The sequence below is a fragment of the Tamandua tetradactyla genome, chromosome 12 (assembly GCF_023851605.1).
Source record: "Tamandua tetradactyla isolate mTamTet1 chromosome 12, mTamTet1.pri, whole genome shotgun sequence".
In the NCBI taxonomy this organism is placed as follows: Eukaryota; Metazoa; Chordata; class Mammalia; order Pilosa; family Myrmecophagidae; genus Tamandua; species Tamandua tetradactyla.
The window spans coordinates 93,906,138-93,923,963 of NC_135338.1; the positions used below are offsets into that span (position 1 = coordinate 93,906,138).

At 39.8% G+C, this 17,826-nt stretch overlaps 1 long non-coding RNA gene across 1 annotated transcript; it reads right to left on the bottom strand.

Moving 5' to 3' along the window:
* Positions 1-2,077: 2,077 nt before the first annotated feature.
* Positions 2,078-8,300, bottom strand: LOC143651673 (uncharacterized). The gene is made up of 3 exons (XR_013160124.1): positions 8,203-8,300; positions 6,964-7,723; positions 2,078-2,247 (listed from the first exon to the last, which is right to left on the bottom strand). It is a non-coding gene; the product is annotated as an uncharacterized LOC143651673 (long non-coding RNA).
* Positions 8,301-17,826: the final 9,526 nt, after the last annotated feature.

The following is a 17,826-nucleotide window of genomic DNA, read 5'->3' on the forward strand; positions in this document are numbered from 1 at the left end:
TATTAGTCTCCTAGGGCTGCCATAACAAATTACTGCAAACTGAGTGGCTTAAACCAACAGAAATTTATTCTCCTACAGTTCTGGGGGTGAGAAGTCTTGAAATCAAGGTGCTGGCAAGGCCATGGCTCCTCCAAAGTCTCTAGACCTTCTTTTCCTCTGCCAGCTTCTTACGGCACCAGGTATTCCTTGTCTTGAGGCAGCACAGTTCCAGTCTCTGCATCTGTCTTTACATGACCATCTTCCCTGTGTCTCAAATCTCCCTCTGTGTTTCTCTTATAAGGACATTGTCTTTGGATTTAGACTTGAACTGGACAATCCAGTATGATCTCATCTTGAAATCCTTAACTACATCCACAAAGACCCTTTTTTCAAATAAAATTACATTGACAGGCTGATGGTGGATATATCTTTTGGGGAGACACTATTCAACTCACTACACCATACTTTCCATTATTTCTTATTGCCTTCTCTTGTCATTTCCACCTAATGACTTCTGCAGCAGAAAGATTCAATAGGCTTCATTTTGTGTGCAAATGCTAGTTGATTTTAGTAGTTCTCTGGAGCTCTCTGTTAAGAAAGTCTCAGGCTGCATTTAGACTCAACTGAAATGCCCTGATTGATTATGGATGCCTACTAGGTATGGATGGAGGAGGTTTGGGCCATGCATTTGCTATCCTAGAATTTCTATATCATCTCTTAGCACAATGTGGAAGTATCTAGCACATCAGGGATGTAGTAGAAGCTCAAGAAAATTTGTGAAATAGTTGTTGATTAAACATGGCTGTCTCTAAGGGGAAAAGTAGTAAAAAAGCACTAATTCCTTTAAAATACCCACCTCTGCTCTTGCATTAGGTGATACTGGGAATAGAAACACTACATTGTGGGTAAAGCATTGTAGGTGAAGTGGTATAATGTAAAGAATCGAGCTTGCAGCTGAATCCCTGGATTTGAAATCCTTTTCTGTCATGTAGTACTGTGATTTTGAGCTACTTGTTTGAACTTCATAAACTTCAATTTCCATATCTGGGAAGTGGAGATAATGGTACTTACTAAATAAGGTTGTGAGGTAGATTGATGAGAGAATGTATACGAAAGTGCTCAGCACAGGTCCTGGCACATAGAAAGTCTTCCACAGATGTGAACTATTATTAGCATAAAGCATAAAAGGCATTGCCCAATTCCTGCTTCATAGGAGATACACACAGTTTCCTTCCTTCCTTTCCCTTCCCTTCTGTGGCAGGAAATCAGGGAGGACCCTCCCCTCTTCTCCTTTCAATCCTCCATCTTTAAAATGGACTCCACAGCTCTGGCTTCATGTTCAGTTCCCAGGGGTGACATGGAGTGTCTGTAAAATTTGCAGTTGTCCAGACAAGGGCAAGGAAAACATCTGGTCTATTCCCAAATCACAACCTGTTTCTTCTAGTGAAAAGGTACTTACAGATGTCCCCCCACCATTATGGTCAAGAAGAGGCTGTTTTCTGGCTCTAGGGTTGTTTGGAATAGTTGTAGAAGGACCTCCAGCCTCCAAAGTCAGGTCACTCTGCTTTCATGAAGCACCTTTTGGTCCTGCCAGGTATCCTCACATTTTGATTTTGCTGGTCAAATTGCAGTTAGCTTAGGACTGTTCTTTGGGCAACACGTTGGTAGAATGGAAGGTCTTGGAGATGTGGGCGAGATCAAGGAAGGTGACTAATTTGCTAGATGCAATGTCTTCCAGGAAGCATCTTGGAAGTTTGAAAAATTTTAAAGACTGATGGATTAAAAAATTACTTAAAAGATTGGTCAGCATTTTGTTGCTTTCTCACTTAAAGGAGCTCATAATTCTTTTTTTCCCCTGTGATTGTTCTGAGTGTTTTTCTTTTTTTGGTTCTTATTTGGAACTAAATTTAAGTTTTATAAATGATGGGGATTAGTGGTTAAAAGCTCAGGTTTATCCATTCATTTCACCTGGGTTCAAATCATGATGCCCTTTTGATGCTATAAATTTCTTACCGCTTGGCCTTTGACAAATTAACTTCTCTTTCTTCTAATATGTGAAGTGTACTAATGATACTTACCTTACAGCTTAGTTGTGAGAAGAAAGTAAAAGAATGAATGGAAAGTACCAGAGTAGACAATGGCGGTTATCATTGATATTATTGCCCAGGCAGATATTCAGGACATAGAGGAATAAGCTTGTTTAGAACTAAGAAGACAAGATCCTACTTCAGGCTGAATGAATTTGAAAGGCACCAACCTGGCAATTTCCTAAGGAGAAAATGAACAAGGGAATGGATGAGAAAGTGTAAGGTTAACTATAAAACATTTTCCAAATGAAAAGTTTATATTTTATTTTATTTCACTTTATTTCATTTCAATTTGTTGTTTTAGTCAGATTTATTGAGGGATAATTCACATGCAATAAAATTCATCTTTTTTAAGTGTACAGTTGTATGAATGCTGACTAATGCCTACAGTGGTATAACCCTGGCCACAGTCAAAGTTCTATTCTATCACTCCAAAAATTCCCTTCTGACCCTTTTCAGTTAACTTTCTCCTTTCACCCAAACCCTGGCAACCATTGATAAACTTACTGTCCCTATAGTTTTGCCTTTTATAGAATATTATATAAATGCAATAACAAAGTATGCTGTCTTTTGTGTTTGGCTTCTTTAACTTAGCATAATATTTTTGAGAGTCACCTATGTGGTCAGGTATACCAGTAATTTGTTTTGTTCCTTTTTATTACTGAGTAGTATTCTGTTGTATGGATAGAAAAGTGTGTATTTTTTTATAACATTTTTTATTGTAAAATATAACATACATACAAATCAAAGAAAGGAAAAGCAACGTACACTTCAACAAGAAGTTACAGAACAGATTTCAGAGTGTATTATGGATTACCATTCCAGTATTTCAATTTTTCCTTCTAGCTGCTTCAAAACACTGCTCGCTGGAAAGAATATTAATATAGTAATTCAGCATTCATGCTCATTTGTTAAATCCTGTTTTCTCTGTTATACCACCTCCTTCTCCTTTGGTTCTTCTCCCAATCTATAGGGATCTTTAGGCAATGCCTGTTCTGACGTTTTCATGTTGAGAAGGGGTGTCACCACTAAAGGATAAGGGGATGTAATTAATTGATAATCTTGGAGAGGCTGATCCCTCTGGTTTTCAGGATTTATCTGACCTAGGAACCCTTTGGGAACTATAGGTTCCAGGAAAGCAAATTTAGTGCATGAATATTTTACACAGTTTCAGTTTGAGCCCTAGGTGTTCTTAAGAGTTAACAGGAGTGAAGCTTGCATAAGAGTAGCTTCCAGAATAGCCTCTTGACTCTATTTGATCTCTCTTGGCCACTGGTGCCTTATTTTATTATTATTCTTTACCCCTTTTGGTCTTGAAGGCATTGTCGATCCCACAGTGCCAAGACCAGACTCACCCCCAGAGTCATGCCCCATATTGTTAGGGATATTTTCACCCCTGAATGTCATGTCCCATGCCACAGGGAAGGTAATGATTTTCCTTGCAGAGCTGGGCTTAGTTAGAGGGGTGGGGGGCACATCTGAACCACAGAAGAGGTTTCCTGGAAGTAACTCTTAGGCTTGTTATGGGTAGTCTTAGATTCTCCACTACAGAAATAAGTTTCTTAAGGGCAAGCCTCAAAATCTAGGTCTTGGGCTATTTTCTTGGGAGTCTCCAATGGTTAAGAGGTACCTGGAGTTTCTCAGATAGGGAAGTTTAATAGTTCCATATATATACATTTCCTACCCCTGTCTCTGCCCCTGCTTTGGACCCTTAAGGGGTTCTACAAATACATTTTTTCTTCTTTGCATGGGCAGGCACTGGGTATCAAACCCAGGTCTCTGGCATGGCAGGCACAAACTCTGCCTGCTGAGCTGCTGTGGTCTACCCTACAAATGCTTTTTAATTGTCAGCCCACCATAGTCTGAGATGTATCCTGATATTACATTGAGCTATATAGAATTGCAAGGCTTCTTTCCTGTTCTGGACTCCAGGAGTTTGGATTGTTTAAATGAGCTATCCAGACAGGTTGATTTAGATTATGTATTACAGAAAAATTAGGTTCTATAATAAACCTCTCTGCCTTTGAGCTCATATTGTAGATGAAGGTCTAGAGTGCATATACTATCATCTTTTACCCTGTATTCTGATTTTTCTTAGTCCCAGCCAGATTAGCTTCATTTTAACTCTTTTTTGGTTACTTTAGCTGTTATTATATATAGCTATACTAACTTTCAGGGCTGTAGCACTCCATTTCTGGGTCTTTGGTGTCACAGAGTTACTCAGAGTTCCAGGAAAATACCAGCTGATATACATATAGCTCAGTGTCTCAGAATCTAGGAATATATTTACAATATCAGACTAAGTGTGGCTGCTATAGGGACTTACAATCTAGGCTCCAATTTTCTTAAAAGTATTTTCTGAAAGAGACTTTAGTGAAAAGTGTGTATTTTTTAATTTTAGGAAACTATGATATATTTTAAATATTTATATTTTCCATATTAATTCCTTTAAATATGCAAAAATATTTTTATACATGTGCTATTCACAAGATAATCACAACATAAACCAAATATGAATGCATAGTACAAAGCCACTTTGTGTGGCTTGGTAGCAGGATTTTAAGGTCATTTAATACCCTCACTGGCCATCTTTATTCAACCCCTTAATGTGGCTCTGTTATGCTGTGCATATTCCCACTTGTTCGATAGTATTCAAAGGCTTAATTAGTGCACTTTTTGAACATGGAATCTATTCAAATTGTCCCTAGAATGGGTGTTTTTAACTGTTTTGTATCACATGCCATTCCCAGACAGCCAAATAAACGTTAGATGGGGATAAACTGGATGCTGGGAAGGTCTGTCATGATGAGAGAGGGAAAAGTCTGTCTGGTGAAAAGGGACCATTGGAGGAGAGAAACTGAATCTTTCTCCACACATTAGCCCCACGTGTTCCAAACTTTGTTTTTTCCAGCCAGTGGTCTCCTTATAACAAGTCATGGTCCTTGAAAGTCTACAGAGTGTACCCCATGTAAGAGGCAGGGCAGGGTTCAGAGAACTAAAGAGGAGCTCCTGCAATGATCATTTGCTAGATATTTTCTGCATTTCCCCTGCCCCTCATTCCCCAACTCAGGATTAGCTCTCCACGGGTCTCTTTGTGCCCTCATCTGTGCTGCTGAGTATTGACTGGAAGAAGGGCTGCCTTGCTTCACTTTAAATCCAAATTTTAAAATACCCTCTGTACTGCTTGTTCTCCTTCCAGAGAGGAATATTATCCCTCATACTCTGTTCTTGGATGGTTCATGCTCCCTGATATGACACTCTGTATCTGCCTGGAACACATAAGGCTCAGATGTGATCCACCCCCTCTTTACTACCAGCCTAAGGACTCATCTGCATTGGGACCAACCCCCATCTTCTTCCAGGTGGGTACAAAGGACAGTCCCTCCACTGGGGCTATGGTATGGTTTCCAACCTTCTTTCTCAAGTTCCTTACTCCTTCGATTAGCCTCCTTTTCTCCTTGCTCATTAATTTCTCTCTGCACAGTCTCCATCCTACAGATAGGCTCAAGGATTCTCCATCTTAAAGTAGTCTAACTTGATGCCATGTCCTTCTTCAATTATTTTCCCATTTCTCTACTCCCCAGGAAAACTGATCTTCTTGAAAAGCTTCTTGACTTATGTTGTTTTACTCATCAATCATTCTAGTTTGGTTTCTGCCTTTACTACCCCCCTAAGACTTCTCCTGTCAAAGTGTTGACAGCCCACATCTTTTCACTGCAAGTGACCCCTACTGGTATCCAAAATGACTGACCACTCACTTCTCCTTGAAACATTCTGCTTTCCTGGCTCTCATTCTCTCTTGGTTTTCCTTCTGCTTGACTGTCTGTTCCTTCTCTGTCTGCTTCACTCTCTATCTGACCTCTAAAGTTTGGGAGTGTCTTGAAGCTTGGTCCTGGGCCCTACTGTTTTCACTCTCTTAACTCTTTCCTTAAGTGACATCATCCATTCCTCTGGATTTAAATATCATGTTTTGGATAAAGATACCTAAAAGTGAATATCTAGCCAAATCTCTCCTCTGAGCTCCAGACACATGTCCTAAACTGACTCCTTAATTTTTCATTTAAATACCCTATATTTGAAACCTGACTCATCTACATCTTGGTTTCATTAAAACCTGTCCCCATTTTTGGGGTCCTGCTTAACTCCATAAATGGTACTATCCTGTATCCAGTAATTTGAGCCACAAAGCTTTGGGTTGTTGAGGATTCTTCTTTTATTCTACTGCAATCCACCCCCCAAGTTTGACATATGGCTCAGTTCTATCAGTTTTGTCCCCATCTCCACCTCCAATTCTCTACACTGGGAGAACCTATTCAGGGGAAGTCCTGCAAAGCCATTGTTGTCCTCGTTTTCACTCCTACTCTCCTTCAGCTCACATTTTAACACAGCAACAATGTAGATTTTAATTATGTATATATGTTTATGTCATTCCTGTTTAAAACTTTTCAATGGTTTCTCACTGCATTTATACAAAATTCATATTGTTTATCACAGCCTGCCTGGATTGGTCCTAATTTTTCTCTCCCTGTTTCTCCTGCCTTACTCTTCTTCAGCCCCGCTGCCCAAAGGCCTTGTACCCAACCTGGGATTACAAAGGCTTGAGCCCTTTCCCAGCTTAGATTTTCTCATCTCTCCATCTTCCTGGCAGGCTCTCCCACCATTTCTTCAAATGGGTGACTTCTCATACTACAGGTCTCAGGTAAACTGTCACTCCTTACCTGTTTTTCCAAGGTACGCCTTACCTTACATGGTCCCCTTTCTAGTCTCCTGGATTATTTCTATTAGAACACCACATTCTGTAATTATTTATATACCTATTTTTGCCCAAATATGCCATTGTAATGTCAGTTCTGTAAGAGCAGGGCTCTGACTGCCCTGCTCCCTCCAAGTTCCTTACCTCCATCAAAAGGCCTAGCTTGGAATAGGTGCTTACATTAACACATGCTCAAGGCATTAGGGAACATAGTCCACATCCTTAAGATTCTTGCAGTCTAAATCAATAATGGGGAAGTTGAAGGGTTTGGCAGGAAGTATATTTTCCTCCAGGATTTGTCATGACGAGTTTTTGGACCTGGGAGAAGCTACTTCCTATTTCTGGGCCTGAACTTTCACATGTGCGGTAGACACATGGGCAACAGACATCCCACAGAATTGGGCAAGTCACAAAGAGTCTATGAATTGTTCAAGTGTGGAGGAGCATGCACTTTTTAATCTCTTTGACCAGTCTGTAATAAAAATATCCAAGAAGATGATGCATTTGTTGCACTGATGATGCAAATGTTTTCTAGATACCCTATTGAGGATATCTGTGTATCTCCTTAATACAGTCATCTTATCTCCCCACCATATGCACCGAGGACTCTTCTACTGTTGCAGTAAGTTAGGAAGGTGATCTTTGTGATCTCCTGGAACCAGCAGATGCTATAAAGATCAGGGATTATGTACATTATCCTTGTTGGTAATCACTCCTCAGAATTCCAGTCTTCAAATCCAAATGGAACAGCCTCTTAATGTTTGCTAAAATTCTTTTCTTTAATCATCATTAATCATGAGACTCATGAAACTGATGGAATGTTTTAGGCAAAAGACAGGAGAATCCAAAAGGACACAAACAGTGTCATAGTTTGGAGAAGAAGACGGATAATCTTCAAGAGTCTCTAAGAGAAAGAATTAGGAATCAGAAAAAAGACTTGAGTGCTAAAGCAAATAAATGATTTTAAGTGAACCCTTTACTACAGTATATTCTTATTTCTGCTAGGGTTTATCATGCTGAAGCAAGATGCTAAATAGATTTTTTAAAGTTTATGTAAGTGCTAAGTTTCCTTTCAGATTTTTGTTTTTTTGGGAGGTGCCCCAAAATACATGGGCTCAAGGAGACAAGAGGCTGAAAAGAGAGAAAGAGATGTATGCTTGTTGTAAACATGGGATCAAATATCAGCCACAAAAATTTTCCCAGGGAACATTAACCTGGAGTTAAAAATGGCATCACAATTGTTATAAAACAGTATTCCTCTGGCTCTTTGCTATGTTTACTCAGGGGAAGTGAACAGATTCACCCCTACTCAGATTTCTTCACAGTGATTGAAGGAGTACTTGGGGTTTCCACCTTTGACCTGGAGGTTGTTCTCTTGATTACCTGAAGCATCTAGCAGTTCTTCCCCTCCTGCTGATGCACTCAGAAGTGATGACACCCAAGAGGCCCCTCTGTTGCCAGTTCTCACAGGAATATAAAAGAGACCATTCTAATTTTACTCACTCCTTTATTGCAGTCCTTATGTTCTAGAATTCAGGCCTTGGTAAAAGGGGTTGGGCCATGTGAGCTTCTGAGTAGCTAACTTGGAGGAACATTTAGAATAATTTCTCTCTTTCTTTGCCCTTGTCACAACTTTGTCCCTGCTCGCTCTCTCCCCTGAGGATGGGGTTATCCTAGAGCTTCCTTAGTAATTCGTGTAAGTCTGGAGATGCTTCTTACACCCATTTCTAAGGCTATCCAGGTCCTCTTTGAGGTCCAAATAAACAGCTCTGGTTTATGCTATACATTTTTCACACTAAAATTTCTTTTTCCATTTCATCCTTTCTAAGGGTGTTCAACAGCTTTATTGAGCAAAGAGTCGACAATGCAGCTGTCGGTTGGGCAGGCAGCAGTTGCTGCTACTTTTGCTAGAGCTTACATGCTCTCAGGCTGACTTCAGAACCAATCCTAAGGGCTAACTCTCTCCAGAATCTATTTTAGTGCTTCCTGCTTCCTCTTCAATGACACTCAAGTGCTAGATTGGAAAGACCAAACAGATGAGGAAGGAAATTGGAGAAAGGAAAGAAGAGCTGTTATCTACGATTTAAAGGACATACAGGCATTTCAAGGTCACTTCTCACTTTCTAGATGCTCACTGCTCAGTAGCACCAAGACTTGAATTTCTGGTCTTCTAGGGCAGGTGCACACTAACCTGGGCAAATGGTAAGAGTGCCTTTCTTGTCCCAGGTGGGTCACTGAGCCAAGCTACTGCATAACAGGAAAAAAGCAAGAGCAAGATATTTTCCCCTTTGTCCAAACAACTTCCCAAGGCCTCCAAATATTCAATTTTCCTCTAATTCCTATACAGTATTGTAGCTACTTGTCAGCCTGGTCTCCAGTTCTTCAGTATTTGGCCCATGTCACCTTTCCAAGATTCTCCCATTTGAGCTCTGACTCTGCATATGCAGCATCTGGAAAAGTATCCTGCACCCCCACCTCTGTTCACGTTATGATTACAGGCATGCCTCATTTTTTGTTATACTTTGCTTTATTGTACTTCAATGAGTACATTTTTTATAAATTGAAGGTTTATGGCAACCCTGCGTCCAGCAAGTCTATTGGTGCCATTTTTCCAACAGCGTGCTCTCCTTTCATGTCTCTGTGTCACATTTTTTTTTATTAATTAAAGAAAAAAAAGAAATTAACACAACATTTAGAAATCATTCCATTCTACATATGCAATCAGTAATTCTTAACATCATCACATAGATGCATGATCATCATTTCTTAGTACATTTGCATCGATTTAGGAAAAGAACTAGCAAAACAACAGAAAAAGATATAGAATGTTAATATAGAGAAAAAAATAAAAATAATAATAATAGTAAAAAAAAAGAAAAGGAAAAAGAAAAAAAAGACAAACAAACAGACAGACAAAAATCCTATAGCTCAGATGCAGCTTCATTCAGTGTTTTAACATGATTACTTTACAATTAGGTATTATTGTGCTGTCCATTTTTGAGTTTTTGTATCTAGTCCTGTTGCACAGTCTGTATCCCTTCAGCTCCAATTACCCATTATCTTACCCTGTTTCTAACTCCTGCTGAACTCTGTTACCAAGGACATATTCCAAGTTTATTCTCGAATGTCCGTTCACATCAGTGGGACCATACAGTATTTGTCCTTTAGTTTTTGGCTAGACTCACTCAGCATAATGTTCTCTAGGTCCATCCATGTTATTACATGCTTCATAAGTTTATTCTGTCTTAAAGCTGCATAATATTCCATCGTATGTATATACCACAGTTTGTTTAGCCACTCGTCTGTTGATGGACATTTTGGCTGTTTCCATCTCTTTGCAATTGTAAATAACGCTGCTATAAACATTGGTGTGCAAATGTCCATTTGTGTCTTTGCCCTTAAGTCCTTTGAGTAGATACCCAGCAATGGTATTGCTGGGTCGTATGGCAATTCTATATTCAGCTTTTTGAGGAACCGCCAAACTGCCTTCCACAGTGGTTGCACCATTTGACATTCCCACCAACAGTGGATAAGTGTGCCTCTTTCTCTGCATCCTCTCCAGCACTTGTCATTTTCTGTTTTGTTGATAATGGCCATTCTGGTGGGTGTGAGATGATATCTCATTGTGGTTTTGATTTGCATTTCTCTAATGGCCAGTCTGTGTCACATTTTAATTAAGATATGTACATTATTTTTAAGGCACAATGTTATTGTACACTTAATAGACTATAGTATAGTGTAAACATAACTTTAAATGCACTGGGAAACAAAAATATTTGTGTGATTTACTTTATTGGGATATTGCTTTATTGTGGTGGTTTGGAACCGAACCTGCAATATCCCTGAAGTGTGCTTGTACTTTGATGTTCTTCCTTCATGGAATGAGTACTTCCTTCCAACTCAAAATCCCATCTATCCAGTGGGTGGTCAGGCTTAGGACCTTCTGCAGTCAAAGCATGCTGCCATCCAGCCACAAGTAGCCATTCATATCTCTGCATCTACCTGTAGAGCTTTGGTTATCTTATTATGGAACCTCTTTTCCATGAGTCACAGTTACGAGTGAACACATCTTGTCTGCTAGTTGTAAAGTCCTTGAAATCAGTTATTGGTCATATTCATAGTTTTCAGGGTCCCTTCACATTGTTCTTCTCATAGTAGGTGTTTAAAACTTGTCTATTTAGTTGAATCCTTTTGCAGCCAGCTATGGAAACACACTGTATAAATAATCAGGAAGCCTGGACCAGGCCATCCATCTGAATTTGCACTGTCCTAAGGGGTGGCCAAATTAGGATGGGCTCTCAGATTTCTAGGAACAATTAAGACAGTGCCACAGAATGAGTCTGTTTTGTCACTCACTTCGAATTCATCTTTGAATCAATTCTTTTTTTTTTTCTTATCTGTATATAACAGTGGGGAATGAAGAGTAAACCTTTAAAATACATTTTAATTGTTAGTAAAAATATTCAGGCTATGAATAATGAAGTCTCAAATCCAACTGAATTTTCATTTATTCATTCAATCAATAAGCATGCACACTGGATTAAATATTTGGTGAGCGACTGCTATGTGCCGCACTTTCTGCCTGTCTGCCCAGGCGTATGTATGGTGCAGGCATGGCCCTGATCTTACAGGACTCATGTTGGAGTATTTATGTTATACTAGGACCTGCTGACTCTGAGCATAGGGGGATGAGTACAGCATGATTCAGGCCTATTAGGCCCTCACTGTCAGGGGTTGTTGGGGAGGACACGAGTTAATACAGTATTTCACTGCAGTGTATTATATACAGGCTGGAAGAGGAGTAAGCACACAGCAAAATGGGGGTACCAAGAAGAGGAACTGAACCCAGGTTGAGGAAGTTCAGGAAATGCTCCTAAACCTAGAGGGATCTGAGTAGGTTCTTGGAGGTTTAGTTAGAGTGAGCTAGGCGGCCTGGAGGATGGCGAGAGAAAACAGTTACCAATCAGATAAGCCTGGCTTCAGATGAGAATTTACCAATAACCGGTAGCTATGACTGTTATTATTTTTATCTACAGGAACATAATCAGGAGAATGAGTATGCAGGGCCTGCTTGGGAAGTTGAATTCAGCGTGGTTAGAGGGAAGGGTCAGAGGAGTTGGGATCGGAGATGGTGCGGGGGAAACATAGAGGAACTAGTGTAATATTCTGCTTTTCTAATCTTTTATAATGTTGGCTTCAGTGTTTTTGACCATATTGTTTCCTTCAGCTTAGCAGCACTGCTGGGGAAGGCAAAAGGACCACTTTAAGCATCCAGAGCTGAGAGATGTTTGAACTCCTGAGGGCCCAGTAGCTATGACTTTGAAGAAAAATTGCTTCCAGACCATGGAAGAGGCTTCCCTCCATGGGTGAACCTTCCCATCCCTCCTCTTTTCTCTGGGCCACAGAGGGACAGATGTGATTTGTATTTCATATTCCACCACTGCCTTTCAGAGCCTGACTATGATGGCCACATTAGGAATGACCTTTGGGTCACTCCATTGCCATCTGGCATTTTTGTTGTTGCTTCCTGGCTTTTGCTTAGAACTTATCTTGAGAGGATCAGAGTCACTATCATGGCAGCCTTTCCCCTTTCTCTTCAGCTGTCTCCCATAGCTCACAGTCCTCCCCTCTTTTTGCACATCTGAAACATCTTGCATCATTAGTACCCTGGGGAGAGGCAAGGTGGCATTGGGGTATCAATGCCAACCCAGGAGTAGTGAATCCAGTGAAACAAATTCCATGGGCTGAGAGGAGACTCCTGAATGTTCAGGGAGGAGGTAGGGGTGGGAGAAACCAAGGTATTATTATTTGATCCTGGTCATTGTCTCAAAGGATTTCACATTTCAATTTTTGATGTGCTCTCTAAAGGAGAGTGTACTCATGATAATTTCTTTGTGAGAAAAATATTAGGAATTTGTAAGCCTAGTTTGTATTTTTACATTGCCTTGCACACCCTCCCCCACAATAGAAGAGATGTAAATCTCCAAGTCTTTCCCATCCTCTGAGTGATTCTTTCATTGTCACAGCGAGGGTCTGATGGGGCTCAGCCATGTGAGTGGTCACATCAGTATGCAGGTAAAACTTCTGAGAGGAATCTGAGGTCAGAGTTGAGGAAGAAAAGCAAGAACAATTGGGATAAACTGGAAATGTGGATAAAACTGCCCATGCAACCTTCTGTTTATTTTTGCCTGAAGAGCCCTTCATTAGGTTTGTGTGTTTCCACTGCCATCAAAGTGTAGTTCTTGGGAGCATCTGATGTGTCATAAGAGTCCTGCTCAAGACTAACAGGGTATTTGGCCATTTGCTAGATGTTGGGAGTGGAAAGAAATATGTTGCTGTACTCTACTCATTGCCAGGGTCCAGCCTCAACTATATACTTGATTATGTTGTTTTTTCGTATACTGTATGGTCGAGGTCAAATTTCATTCTTTTTCCATGTGAGTGTCTCATTATCGCAGCACCATTTGTTGAGTTTTTGTTTGTTTGCTTTTTCTTTATTTATTTGCTTGTTTGGGGGAAGTGCATGGACCAGGAATCAAACCCAGGTCTCCTGCAGGGCGGGAGAGAATTCTACCGCTGAACTACCCTTGCACCCCCGTCAACTATGTACCTTTTAAAGCTAGATATTCAAAATGAATACAAGGGTAACCATTCAATCTTATGGAAATAAGATGCACTGATGTCCTACCTTTGCGAACCTGGTATGCAAGTCACTCATTTTAGAACAATCAATCTGGGTATCAAGAGAAATTTTGTCCTTCTCATTACCTCATTTGTGAGGGTTGCAGTTGGGAGGGAGAACTGAGGAGTCCAGTCCCAGAAAGAGAGACCTTTCATAGTCGGCCAGGACTAGGCCCAGCTGAGGAAGGGATAAGGGTGACTAGTTGTCCCTGTTTGCTCAGGACTGAGGGGATTCTCAGTATGCAAGACTTTAAGTGCTAAAACAGGGTAGTACCAGGCCAACTGGGGCAAATTGATCACCCTAAGGGACTAATACAGTCTAGTCAACTCCTGGATAAGGGCATATACCAATTGACCATATTGGGAGGCCTCCATCTTGGGGTATAGGGTCCTTTGTTGTAGGGGATGGTGGACTTCTTTCAACCCAGTTTTTGAGACAGTTAATTATGTTTTATCCTTAAAATAGTTTTGAGATTAAGGGGCCAAGATGGCGGCTTAGTAATGTGCGCGTGTTTTAGTTCGTCCTCCAGAGCAACTACTAAATAACCAGAAACAGTACAGAACAGCTCCCAGAGCCATGACAGTGACCGGACACACAGTGTACTCCAGTCTGGACCAGCTGGACCGGCTGCGAGTCTCCGGAACAGTGTGTTCCCCAAGCTGCGCGCAGTTTCCCAAGCCGCGGCGGCTGGCGCCTGGCGCCCCTAGCCCACAGGTGGCTTCCTGGTGGGAAAGAAGAGTCTCTAACAGTAGCAGGGACTGAGTCCAACCAAACACCAATAGTGGCATTAATAAACAAATTCTGACTACTAAAAATAGGCCCCCAGCTCAGGTGAAACTGGTCAAGGTGGAGGTCGCCTATTGGGCTAACCGAAAAAGAGGAAAGGGGACAAAACAGCCTTCTGAGGCTGTTTCTATGGAGGCTTGGCTGCCTCTGGATTCAGTGGCAGGATTACACATGCTGCAACTGCCCCAAATGCAGAAACAGGCTGCTTTCAGGGCTGTCTCCCACCTAAACCTTCCCCACAGGAGAGGTGAAACACAACTCAGGTGGAATCCCTCTCTCAAGGAATTCAGACCCCAGGGCTTTGCAATTTTTTTTTTTTATTAATTAAAAAAAATTAACTAACACAACATTAGAAATCAATCCATTCTACATATGCAATCAGTAATTCTTAATATCATCACATAGGTGTATGGTCATCATTTCTCAGTACATATGCATCGATTTAGAGAAAGAAATAGCACGACAACAGAAAAAGAAATAAAGTGATAACACAGAGAAAACACAAATAAAAATAAAAAGTACAAAAATATATAAGAGAAAGAAAAAAAAACAAAAAAAAACTATAGATCAGATGCAGCTTCATTCAGCGTTCCAACATAATTACATTACAATTAGGCAGTATTGTGCTGACCATTTTTTTTTAGACATCATACCATTCTACATATGCAATCAGTAATTCTTAACATCATCACATAGATGCATGATCATCGTTTCTTAGTACATTTGCATCGGTTTAGAAGAACTAGCAGTATAACAGAAAAAAATATAGAATGTTAATATAGAGAAAAAAAATAAAAGTAATAATAATAAGAACAAAACAAACAAAACAAAACAAAACAAGAACCTATAGCTCGGATGCAGCTTCATTCAGTATTTTAACATGATTACTTTACAATTAGGTATTATTGTGCTGTCCATTTTTGAGTTTTTGTATCTAGTCCTATTGCACAGACTGTATTCCATCAGCTCCAATTACCCATTATCTTACCCTGTTTCTAACTCCTGCTGAACTCTGTTACCAATGACATATTCCAAGTTTATTCTCGAGTGTCGATTCACATCAGTGGGACCATACAGTATTTGTCTTTTAGTTTTTGGCTAGACTCACTCAGCATAATGTTCTCTAGGTCCATCCATGTTATTACATGCTTCATAAGTTTCTCCTGCCTTAAAGCTGCATAATATTCCATCGTATGTATATACCACAGTTTGTTTAGCCACTCGTCTGTTGATGGACATTTTGGCTGTTTCCATCTCTTTGCAATTGTAAATAACGCTGCTATAAACATTGGTGTGCAAATGTCTGTTTGAGTTTTTGCCTTTAATTCCTTTGAGTAGATACCCAGCAATGGTATTGCTGGGTCGTATGGCAATTCTATATTCAGCTTTTTGAGGAACCGCCAAACTGCTTTCCACAGTGGTTGCACCATTTGACATTCCCACCAACAGTGGATAAGTGTGCCTCTTTCACCGCATCCTCTCCAGCACTTGTCATTTTCTGTTTTGTTGATAATGGCCATTCTGGTGGGTGTGAGATGATATCTCATTGTGGTTTTGATTTGCATTTCTCTAATGGCCAAGGACATTGAGCATCTCTTCATGTGTCTTTTGGCCATTTGTATTTCCTCCTCTGAGAGGTGTCTATTCAAGTCTTTTTCCCATTTTGTAATTGGGTTGGCTATCTTTTTGTTGTTGAGTTGAACAATCTCATTATAAATTCTGGATACTAGACCTTTATCTGATATGTCGTTTCCAAATATTGATTCCCATTGTGTAGGCTGTCTTTCTACTTTCTTGATGAAGTTCTTTGATGCACAAAAGTGTTTAATTTTGAGGAGTTCCCATTTATTTATTTCCTTCTTCAGTGCTCTTGCTTTAGGTGTAAGGTCCATAAACCCGCCTCCAATTGTAAGATTCATAAGATATCTCCCTACATTTTCCTCTAACTGTTCTATGGTCTTAGACCTAATGTTTAGATCTTTGATCCATTTTGAGTTGACTTTTGTGTAGGGTGTGAGATATGGGTCTTCTTTCATTCTTTTGCATATGGATATCCAGTTCTCTAGGCACCATTTATTGAAGAGACTGTTCTGTCCCAGGTGAGTTGGTTTGACTGCCTTATCAAAGATCAAATGTCCATAGATGAGAGGGTCTATATCTGAGCACTCTATTCGATTCCATTGGTCGATATATCTATCTTTATGCCAATACCATGCTGTTTTGACCACTGTGGCTTCATAATATGCCTTAAAGTCAGGCAGCATGAGACCTCCAGCTTCGTTTTTTTTCCTCAAGATGTTTTTATCAATTCGGGGCACCCTGCCCTTCCAGATAAATTTGCTTATTGGTTTTTCTATTTCTGAAAAATAAGTTGTTGGGATTTTGATTGGTATTGCATTGAATCTGTAAATCAATTTAGGTAGGATTGACATCTTAACTATATTTAGTCTTCCAATCCATGAACACGGTATGCCCTTCCATCTGTTTAGGTCTTCTGTGATTTCTTTTAGCAGTTTTTTGTAGTTTTCTTTATATAGGTTTTTTGTCTCTTTAGTTAAATTTATTCCTAGGTATTTTATTCTTTTAGTTGCAGTTGTGAATGGGATTCGTTTCTTGATTTCCCCCTCCGCTTGTTCATTGCTAGTGTATAGAAATGCTACAGATTTTTGAATGTTGATCTTGTAACCTGCTACTTTGCTGTACTCATTTGTTAGCTCTAGTAGTTTTGTTGTGGATTTTTCCGGGTTTTCGATGTATATTATCATATCGTCTGCAAACAGTGATAGTTTTACTTCTTCCTTTCCAATTTTGATGCCTTGTATTTCTTTTTCTTGTCTAATTGCTCTGGCTAGAACCTCCAACACAATGTTGAATAATAGTGGTGATAGTGGACATCCTTGTCTTGTTCCTGATCTTAGGGGGAACGTTTTCAATTTTTCCCCATTAAGGATGATATTAGCTGTGGGTTTTTCATATATTCCCTCTATCATTTTAAGGAAGTTCCCTTGTATTCCTATCCTTTGAAGTGTTTTCAACAGGAAAGGATGCTGAATCTTGTCAAATGCCTTCTCTGCATCAATTGAGATGATTATGTGATTTTTCTGCTTTGATTTGTTGATATGGTGTATTACATTAATTGATTTTCTTATGTTGAACCATCCTTGCATACCTGGGATGAATCCTACTTGGTCATGATGAATAATTCTTTTAATGTGTTGTTGGATACGATTTGCTAGAATTTTATTGAGGATTTTTGCATCTATATTCATTAGAGAGATCGGCCTGTAGTTTTCTTTTCTTGTAATATCTTTGCCTGGTTTTGGTATGAGGGTAATGTTGGCGTCATAGAATGAATTAGGTAGTTTTCCCTCCACTTCGATTTTTTTGAAGAGTTTGAGGAGAGTTGGTACTAATTCTTTCTGGAATGTTTGATAGAATTCACATGTGAAGCCGTCTGGTCCTGGACTTTTCTTTTTAGGAAGCTTTTGAATGACTGCTTCAATTTCTTTACTTGTGATTGGTTTGTTGAGGTCATCTAT